Genomic DNA, 11,603 nt, shown 5'->3' with positions numbered 1-11,603 from the left:
TGTGTGTGTGTGTGTGTGTGTGTGTGTGTGTGTGTGTGTGTGTGTGTGTGTGTGTGTGTGTGTGTGTGCTAGCTTGATGTAAAACAGAATAGAGTTGTGAGTTAGTAAAAGAAACTGAGACCTCAGAAACTGCATTTTGTCTCATAATATACTGACACACACACGCACACACAAACACACACACTGCAATCAATCAAATGGTGGCAGGTCTAACACTGCACTCCACCTTGCGAGTTCAGCTGCAGTTGCCTCATATTTTCCTAATAAAGTGACCAAAGTAGGACTGTGATTGACAGAGAAAAAAACAGTAGAGTAACTGCAGCAGATACAAAAACAGAAAAACAGAAATGGTTTGTGTTTTCTGCAGTTCTGTAAAAGTAGCAATCAGCCTGCATTGATTTCCCACTATCCCCTTGTGGTTTAGCACAAGGCAAATTAATGACAGATTACAAACCTTTAGCTCTTTCTTGCAACTCCCCTGCCTTTTTGTGTGTCTTTCATTTCCTTTACATTTGACCTTTTTTATTTTTTCCTCTGTTTTTGTGCTCTCATTTGCTATCTCTGCCACACAAACCCTGTCCTTTGTTGATCCCGTGTTAGCTGTTTTTCTGCTTTTCGTCCACAGCACCCTTTTTAATCCTCATTTCTTTTCCTTGTTTTGGAACATGAACCTTGGTATCAGTCTTCTTCTGTCACATAGAAAATCTAATTTGCTGTAATCAAAAGCAATCAAATATAATGCAGACCTAATTTTAATTCCATCATAAAACTCGCCAGTATTAATGCAAAAGCTTCGAAGATGTGAATTCTTGAGCGTCTAAACATTTCTAAGCATTTTGTGGTAGAAAAGAGAGGGATTTCTCATTGAAGCCTTTCTTCAAAGTTCTTATGTGAGATTGGGTTATGAATCCACATGACAGTGCTGAGACGGAGCAAGGCCACTGAACACACACAATGACACACACAGGGAGCCTTTCTTGTTGTTCCTTGTTTTATGCACACAGCATGTAGAAAGCAGTAACATTTTCTGCTGACAGTGCATCCCCAAACTACAACAACAATAATAACAATAGTGCTGTTTCTTTCTGCAGCAGTAGAGGAGAATGGAGACTAGTGCATCTCTGTGTAAAAGTGTCTGTGTGTGTGAGTGTGAGTGTGTTTGCATGTTTGTGTCTTCTGCAGGGCAGAAGAAAAATGGGCAAACAGAGACAATGGCAGGGAATACAATTTACATTGTGCTATCCTGCATGGTTCCCTAGAGGGGTGCAACTGTAGGAACTGAGACATCTCCTGTGTGTAGGTGTGTGTTTATATAGAGGGCAGGATAGAAATTGGATGACTGTCTATATTGGGCTGTGTGTAAATCACACAAAAAATGTGTGTATGTTTATGGCTTTCAGAATATGAGAATTACATCACAGGAAGCAACTGCCAATCATAGGAAAGCTTCTCTGTGTGAGTTATTAGTTGACAGCTTGTGGCACATATTGGAGGAATGGTTGCGCTGCCTGAACTCTTGACCTCACATTGGCAGACATTGCAGAAACCTGCACTGGGTGTCTAACCTTGAATCATATAGATGCCACCAGAAGTGGGCGACTGCTATTTTGTGTTAGCTCTATCATCAAGCATATTCATACAGGGAAAAAAATAACTATTTTCTACACATCTCAAAAACAAGTATTCTAGAAACACCTCTTCCTTGCTCTTCCTATGCAAGTACCTCTCTAATACTCTAATTCAAAAATTATGAAGATGTCATAACGTATTTGTATTCAGTTACACCGTTTAATTCTAAAATTAAAACTCGGTAATTAAATATCAGATGGTTACATACAAAAAGTTTTTTCTTTCTTTCAAACTTAGACTGAAAAGCACTAGACGGTCTCTAAACAGCTTTTTTTTCTGTAAGTCTGCCTTGCCGAAAAGATCCATTCAGATTCCTGCAAATATATCGTTTGGTTTAGTAAAGGGTGCTGCCCAGATAGAGTGTGCAAGCGGCAGGTGATACACATGATATCGAGAAGCTCTAGTGAGTTCACGGTTCCCTCAAGCATGTATAAGTTAACACATTATTTATTGCTACTGGAGAGCTAGCAAGGCAAATGTTATCTAAGTGTGTTTAACATTTGCATTCTCACTTATGTAAATGTATAGTCATGATAAAAGCTGCGGTGCATGTGCAGGAATGACTTACATCTCAAATGTCTTCTTATTTGCTGTTGAAGTAAATCTGTAAGATTTAAGATCTGTGGATGCCTTTAAAAAGATTCTCTTTAGGCTTTGCGTTTGTGTGTGCCTAATATGCAAATTTTCTCTTCTAAAGATTATATTAAGTTTTTTGTTGTTGGTTATTTATTCATCAGATGCTTTGTGGCATTAGCTGTGGAAAAGTGCTAAAGGTTAACTCACTAATTAATTAATCATTATGTTTAATCCGAGCATGATAATGACACTAACACTACACACAGAGTTGAGTGTGGGTTTTTTTGGCTCCACTTACATGATCTGTCATAAATAACATTTCTGCAGCTGCTGATACGCAGACATAAAAATGCTGATTAGCCAGTTGTCAGTACAGTCATCTACAGAATTTCATCTTTCCCCATTTTAATCTGATGAACTGCAGTGTCTCTTCCATATTAATACTGACTCTCTGTGTACCTGCTCATTCGGTCTTGGTCAGTCTAGATTGCTGAAATGGAAATAAAATGTAAAAATGCCCTCAGAACACTTTTGAATTGCAAGTCAGAGTCATTCTGAATGAAAAGTCAGATTCATTTGTCATTGTAGAGGATTGTCATCAAGTCTTGTGGCAGTCTTTAAAGTGCATCCCTGAGTGAGTGTGTGTGTATGAGAGAGAGAGAGAGAGTGTGTGTGTGAGAGAGAGAGAGAGAGAGGGAATGAAAGAGAGAAAGACATTAAGAAGCTTTTCTCTGTCACGCTTTGCAACAAGCATCCATAATTGTAAAGTGCTCACCTGGAATCTCTTAAAGGAATACACACGATACACAGTACATGTCTTTCTTCTAGCTCTCTACAGATACTCAGGACACAGGTGGGCTTTCATCTGAGGATCTACCTGAGTATCTGTAGAGGTGTAATGAAGGGGTAAATTCTCAGAAGGACGTAGCTAACAAGCTGTGTGATTTCTAAGTAACTTTGATGTTCAAAATCTAAGCTTTGCATTTACATTGAAATGACATAATTCACATAATGCAGATCAGATAATCAGATACTTTAAACAATAGCTGTAAATAAAAACCAGGTTTAATGAGTTCTGACAGGAAAAAAAACAGAGGGTAGAGGGGAGAAAACGTTCAGAAAACCCAGTGTCTCTAAGCTATATATGTGACGCCAAAAATATTTGGTATTTTGTAGCCCTTAGTAGGATTTCTACTTCATAAAGTGCACAATCCAGAGTAAAAAACCACACTGCCTGCCACTCATATCAAGTGTTTGGAAAAAAAATGTAAAAGAAAAAAAGGCGAGGTGAGTTTATCCTATGATCGATTCTCACAAATGATACAAAAAAAATTAAAGTTGTTGCCAGCGTCATTTATGATAAAAGATCAGCTTTCACATTTGCTCAAATGTCTTTGTGCTTGAGTGTAAATCTACTTAAACTGCTTTCATGTAAAATGAGTTTCTGCTTTTATTTTCATTTCATGACTATTTGGACAAAAACAACACGTTCTCCATGTGGACTTTACCTCCATGTAAATCATGGTAATGAATTAAAGCGAAAACATCAAAAACAGAAACAGCAGAGTGGTGCAGAGAAGAGGCCAGAAAATGTGTAAAGCAGATGGGAAAGCATGTTGAGAAGGCGAATGATGTCAGGACAAACCAGGAAACCCAGATAGTACCTTTGATTAACAGCTTAATAAACTAAAAAATAATAATTAAAAGAAAGAAACTTATTTTATTTAAATATTTGATGAATGAGTCAGCAGGCCAAAACAATCATAGAAGCTTCTGCGTATTGCTTTGCTATTAAAGTTAGATGAATTAGTAAGATTATAGAAAATGGTTATTTAAGTTGAAAGGGTCAAATATGACCAAGAAGCAACTTAAGAAAATTAGATTATTCAGCATTATTAGCACTTGCTAATAACACAAACATGTTTATTCATCATGTTCATAAACACCAAACAAATAAATAATATATACATTTCTTCTTCTTCTTTGCAAGCTACATATTCATTTTATGAGACAAAGGAGATATGTGTCGTACATCCCTCTGTTCTTGTTTGATCCTTCATTTAAATACACATTCATCCTTTTTTGTTTCTTAGATATTTACATCCCCTCTTCCGCTCTATTCATTGATTCTTTTCACTTAATTCTCTTCTCTGTGTTTTTCCCCTCATGTCTTTCATCCTCTGAGCACTTTTTCTGAAAAGCTACAACAATAAAAGAAACAGAAAAATCACACCTAGGCTGTAAGCCCCCCCCCCCCTCCCCCTTTGTTTCTCTCATAGTCGTCTGTCTTCCCAAACAATATTACAAAAGCAATTCCAGACCAGTCAATAGGCTCCAGGATTGGCTCTCATCTACCTTGTCCCATAGGGGCTGCCATATCATCAATACAGATTTATACTGTAGCCTGGAAGCTAATATACACAAATGCCAATACGCTGGCTCTCTCAAGCCAGTAAAAATACATGGAGCAATCTGGGCCAATTTTATGAACAGTACTAAAAGATTGGCAGTGGAAAGAAAACAAGCGAAATAGACAGTGGAGGGGAAATAGAAGACGGGAAACATGAGCTCCTCCTCTTTCCCTAGCATCAAATGCCACTGTTCTGGCAAAAGCTACAGTTTTTTTTTAAAGATACGCACAAACCATGTCCCAGCACCAACTCACCAACTCATAAATGCTTAGACAAAACTAATTAGTCCCAATGGGTAAGCATGTATTCTTAATGTGTGGGGTTAAAGTAACACAAGGGTGTATTTAAACATAAAAAAAAATCCTAAACCTAATCAAGTAACTGAACAAAGAATGAGTGAAACCAAGAGTAAACACAATGTTGTTACAATGCAAAGCAAAGTGCAACGCTCCTAAATGGGGGGGCTTTAGGTTTTCGAAGGACAGTCTGTCCCTTTGAAACTGCTGACCCTCCCTGTGTTTATAGAGGTGCTGAGGAAGGCATCCCCCACACGGCTTTGTTGGATTCAGTTTCTTAGTTAATCCTTGTTTCTGTTTCACTACACCTTGCTGAGGACAACAATCTAGAGGTGAGTCACGGCCTCGTGGTCTATGTTTGCGATAACCAGTGGTATGAATGGAAAATAAGCCTTTGTCCATTTACAATATAAATCATACATATATCATATAAATTACATTATTACTATTTTTTTGGTAAATCACTTGAACACATACACATCTGACAGACTTCAACACAGCAACCTCCCTGTAACCTTTAAATCCTTTATTTCTCCTTTGATGTTTGTGCTCTTTTTAAAATGGCACTTTCATGTCAGGTAATAGCGGTAACATCATTTTCGTCTTTGTGATTTCATGGCAATCGGGCTTGTTTTCCTATGCAACTGTCCATAGCCTGGAAGAAAAAAACAGAGCCTCGAGCTTTTATCCAGCTGTGATGATTGATGCAATTTTGATTTACCTTTTACCTGCTAAAACACGCAGAGACACATCTATGGAACAGGAAATTATTGACATTGCAAAGAGGGACCAGATGCTAGTAACATGTGTTGGGGTGAATGTGTGTTTTGAGTGAAAGAGTCTGTGTTGTGGGGGGCAGCTTAACGAGACTTTGTAAACGTGGGGGGCAGGAAGAGAAAAGGTGTGCCCGTAGGAGGTAGAGGGGTCCCTCTGCAGTTCTCTCTCTCTCACCCCCCTACACACTCGCGCACAGGAAGACTTTCTCCTTAGATGCACAGCTAACAACAGCAGGATCACAGTAGGAAAACATAACTGGGATCTGAAGCAGGAAGGGTGAACAGATGGAGAGAGTCATTATGCATGCACATCACACACACATGCACACACACACTCACACAATGAATGCACTTTCACACAGATGCACTCAGTCAGTCCCAAGCCAAATCTAGTCACACACAATGACCTCCTCCTGACTCCATCACTCGGTGCCTTGTCATTGATAGCATCTATCTATCTCGAGAGTGTGTATGTATGTGTTTCTGTGTGTTTACTACCTGTATGCAGTGTTCAGCGTGCAGGTTACAAAGGCACCTTCTAAAAGACTAGACACATCCCATAGCTTTGCCATATGTGAGCTCATTTTAGCTCTGTGTTTCATAGTGTGTGATGACTGTGTAATCTGTCATGTAAATATTATGTAAAGATTTAGTCATTGTAACACATTTTTGTCATTTTTTGGTGGATTGTACATGTGGCAGGGAGTGGAAAATCATATTTGTTCATTTTTATCTATTAACAGACACGGCTAGGTCTGTGTACATAGAAGTATTTGGACAATAGTACATTTTGTGCCATTTTTTCCATTGTTGCACCATCACAGTGCATCAAATGATTAAGATGTGGTTGAAGTGAAAACTTTAACTAAAAGGGAGGGGGTGGAGTGTTTCAGTAACTATTTAGGAATTACATCTATTTTATTTTTATACACAGTCTCCCATTTTCACAGGCTCAAAAGTAACTGGACATTTAAACTGGCGTGCCATTTCATGTACCAGTGAAGCCTGCTCCCCATAACATCTTAAGCAGATAACAGATTGATTGAAGGACATGTATTTGGTAGCTGCTAGCTGGAGCGCTCAACAAGAGGTCCAAACAGATGTTGATGCAATCAAGACTGACCATCTGTATGTAAATAACAAAGTAAACGTAGGAGGGGCCAAATCTGATACATGAACGTTTGTTACACCAAAAAGTCACTGTGGTGGTGTATGCAATTACAAAATTTATCAATCTATTTAAATCTATTATTTGTTTGTTAGATATATTTTTTGATTAAAAACTAGCATATTTATCTATTTGGACTGGTTCAAAATTGTCTCTGCCAAAGAGCAGCAGAAGCAGATAAAGTCCTTGAGAAAAATACCTGAAAAGCTCTTAAGAAAAGTAAATATGTTGTCATGAAAGAAGAAGAAAAAAGGGTGCCTGGAGTTGAAAAGGAAAAAAAAAAACAGACATATTTTGGCCCAAGTCTCTCTTCCATTCCAATTTATTTGAGAATACTTACTTCTGTATAAATAGTGTAATTTCTCAATTGCGGTGAATTGGTCACGAAATCCAGCCAAGGTATGATTCTACTTTAAGAGATCATCAGCTTACCCAGTAGTTGTTGACCTAATTGTGGCAATGCATGAAAAGTTAAGGACTCATCAGAGTATTCAGGATATTCTATGCATTAAAATCTACTGGAAACCTTCTTAACACTTGATCTGCTGTCAAGGCTACAAGTATAGTCTTCATGAAAAGAAATAATCACCAACTTGAGTAGTGCTGACAACACGGGGCTGAGGGCATTAGTAAAATCAAAGGATCTTTTATTTAAAAAGTATTTAAAAAGTGCTGCACTGAGGTTGCTGGGAAACTGTCAACCAGATATACCAATAATATGGTTTCTGAACTTAATAGAACAGAGGAGACTGAACAAACTTGACAGGGACTGAGGGAAAACACACCAGTGAGGGGGGTAATAAAGCACAAATTAATTTAATTGTAATAGTAATTAAGGCAGGAAGTGTGTGTGTGTGGGGGGGGGGGGGGGGGGGGGGGGGGGGGGGGGAATAAAAGCTCAAAAGAGTCCTCTGAAAAACTAACCTTCAAAATAAAGCAGGAAGTAAAATGAAGTGATTTTAAGAAATAACTTGCAAAGACAACAGTCAGGCACAGATAATAATGGCAAGAGGTATCGCAATATTTTGTGTAACAATAATGCACCAATACAGGGACATTAAATATCAATATTATATTAAATAAAGGCCAATACTACAGACAAGAGGGCTCATCTCATCTGATAGAGGGTAATCACTCAGAGCAATTGTTGAATGTTTGCAAATAGCTGTCTAATTTATGAATGCAGACAGATTGCCAACATGCTGCCATCCATCTGAATGTGTCTTTATCAATAAGCACAACTCGTGGGGACTCAACTCAGGTGCCAGCTGTTTGCATTCTGGTTATATTCCTGGAGAACAGGAAGGATGAAAAGTGCAAATGTAGTAGCTAAATGTGCATTTCTTTTAAATGTAACCGTCTGTATGTGGACAGGATTATTTGCTGATTTATCACAGTTAATTCGTGTATCATCAGAAATACATTGTAGAAATTGCCAACTTGACCCCACATCATCGTAGACTGATAGGAGACTGACTGTGTTACGGCAACATTTACAGCAGGTTTCAGTGACAGTGTTGGTATGCTCTCATTTGTGCAGCAAAAAAACAAATAAGTAAAGTGAGATAACTGTATCATATTTGATAAAAACAGATACTGACAATGTTCCATACATGCAAAAAACATCAGTGAACCATGACCACAGCCAAATCCACTGGAGCTTAGTTTTATCTGAATCTCAAATGTCCATATGGAATTTCTTGCTAGTTTATCTAGTAAAGGTTGGTATATTTCGCACAATGCAGAAATAAAGTGCCACATCTACTGTAGATTAGAGAACATGAAAAGTCTTTTTTTTTCCTCTGGGGCCCATCAGTGTTGTGCAAAATGTCATGGTAATTAATTTAGGAGATAGTATGGATCATGGGCCGATTGACACAACAGGCTAAAACTGTTGTTCTGTCATCTGTTCTTATATTTTATTTTTTATTTTTATTTTTTTAATGCTACCATTGGCTTCTATGTCATATGACTTCCTTTCTCTCTATTTTTTTCTCCCCCCTAATCCAAGCAATATCTGTGCACGCTAACAGGAAATACCTTAATCTGGATATCAGCCAGCAGTAAAATGTAAGTATGTAAACATGTACAGCACAATAACTGCATTCATGATGTGCATATGAGTTAATGAAAATTAAAGAAAGAAATATTTATTAATAATTAAATATATATAAAGTGCTTTGGAGTCCTTAGGGACTAGTAAAGCGCTATATAAATACAGGCCATTTACCATTTTACCAAATATTTGTGGGGCAGTTCGATTAAAGCAGCTTCTGCAAGTACTCTAGTACAGTCCATGTGTGTATATGTATGTCAGATTTGGATTGGGGTTTTAGTGATGCCGGTACTAAACTCACTTCTCACACTTTTTTAAAAATTCCCTACTCTCTGTCTTTCCAAATACATTGCCACCTTTATCATCAGCTAAAACAAATAGCCTTGTGCTCCCCAGATAGACTTAAAAAAAACTCCTATACAGACATTGAACCCAACTCTAGTGAGGTCCGATCACAAGATTCATTCAAGACTCATTTCTCACCTTTTTCCCCCCAAAACACATTATTTAATTGAACTAAATCCTAATTCAAAACTAGAAATTTAACATTTGTTATGTCTGTTAAAGAAAAGATCGATGAAATCTTACTTTGAACACTGTAAATGCTTCTAAAATCTGTCCTCGCAGGGATAGAAGTACAAAAGTTAACGCACACACAGACCGGTGGGAATCATTTCTGTGTGTAATTTTTCCCATTTGCTGTTGGTGGAGCAGGTTGTTTGATTGGTTGCTGCAGTGATAGATGCCTGGCCAGTTTTCTGATTACTACAATCTTCGATCTCCAGAGCCCAACATAATCAGAATAAATGTCCCCTACAGTAGAGGGAATAAAGGTGTGTGTGTTTGTCATGTGTGCAAGTGAAAGGGAGCTGGGGCTACAAAAGAAAATAGGTATGAGTGTGTATTTTGACAGGGTGGTGCAAGTGCATTTGGGACAGTGAGTCACAGATGGTGTATAATATGTGCATGTAGCACTGATGGAGCAAGAAAATTAATTTTGCTTGGTATTTTATTTATTTTTTGGCATTCTTGCTTTTACACAAAGTGAGAAGGTAGTGTTCAATGCCTGTAAGTGGGAAGTGCTGCAAGGGTTCACCATCATCACTGACCATGTGCTCTAACTCGGGAAAAATTGGAAAACTGGTAGAACAAACCAATGACAAAATCTGGCTTTATTCTTTTACTGATTTGATTACATTACATTACTTTTCATAACTTGTAGTGACTATAGTATAAAACTGAGGCCTAAATTGCTAAAAGTCCCTACGCTTGCAATGTAACTCAATAATCATCTGATAAAAACAGTCACTGTCACTTTTTAACTACATGCACTTCATCATTTAATCATCAATCTTGCAATTTGTCAGTTACTTTAGTGAAAAGGTGAGCAGCCTGTAAAATACTTGACAAATCTGAGGACAGTTTGATCAAACATGTAGTGGATATTTTTCTTTCCTCTGCAGTCATCACATCCAATATAAACTCACTATTCATTGTTGCTGTGCTGCTTCAACCTCATAAATCATGAGCCACAAGTCAATTTTGGTATCCACTCAAAAACGTGGTGATGCTCAGGAAATTGCTTGACTGTGAGCTTTTTTGTCTACAGGCATTAAATGGGACTGGTTACCATGCCAGATGACATCCATCATCAGGCATACTGATTTGCATGTTAAAAGCTAGGATGGAGGAGGAGAAATGGGAGACTTTGTTTGTGCTCTTTAGCACACTCTTCTCACCATATCAAGATTAACCCTGGTAAAAAAAAAAAACCAAAAAAAAAAACCACACACATATTAGATTTAGATTCAGATTTAGATTCACAACACGGTCGTATATTACGTCGCAGGAGTGCCTGAATATCAAAGTCTGATTGATCCAGTCCTGTTGTTCACTTTCACTCACTCCTACACTGAAGCTTTACCCCATTGATTAACATATTTGCTGGCATTAATAGATAGTTCCAAGAAAATGGATGTATCTAGGTCTGAGGTGAGGAAGAAACACTCAAACCAGTGCTGCCCAGACCTCTCTTTCTCCAGCATCAGAAAGAGAGGTCTTCTCTTACTGGGGACTTGGAGTTTTCCCATAACAGCTGAAAGACCTAATTTCTTCAGTGTGTTCTGGGTCTACCTTGTCCAAACAATTCCAAATGCATTTCAGACATATGGTTGAACCCACTTAACTGGCTCCTTGCAGAGGTGCAGCTCTTATTTCAGCATCTTACTCTATGCTAAACATAGTCGCATAGAAAGTACATCACTGCAGACACTTTACTGACCTAGCTGTCAATCTTAAAATTGTCACTGTCAAAATTCAAAGATATATACACAGACATTAGAGGAGAATGCATAGATGCTTTGAGTTGTTTGGAAGGCTTGCAATCTACTCCTATAATCTAGGAAATTGAGTCTCCCAAAATTGCACAGTAGAGGACTGGAAAAACAAGCTCTTCCTGGTCTGATTAGTCTTGATTTCTGCCTACCTGAGTATTATTGCAGACCATACCATATCCATATAACATTATCCCTTTATAACACTATACCCATCTTCTGATGGCTGCTTCCAGCAGGACAGTGTGCCATGTCACAAAGCGTCTTTAATAAAGAGTCATAAGTGCAGATTTTTCAGATTGCAGATATATATATACATATACACACACACACACACACACACACACACACACACACA

This window comes from Pundamilia nyererei, unplaced genomic scaffold (assembly GCF_000239375.1).
Source record: "Pundamilia nyererei isolate P.nyererei 1_Seehausen unplaced genomic scaffold, PunNye1.0 scaffold00082, whole genome shotgun sequence".
In the NCBI taxonomy this organism is placed as follows: Eukaryota; Metazoa; Chordata; class Actinopteri; order Cichliformes; family Cichlidae; genus Pundamilia; species Pundamilia nyererei.
This window is presented reverse-complemented; position numbering follows the sequence as displayed.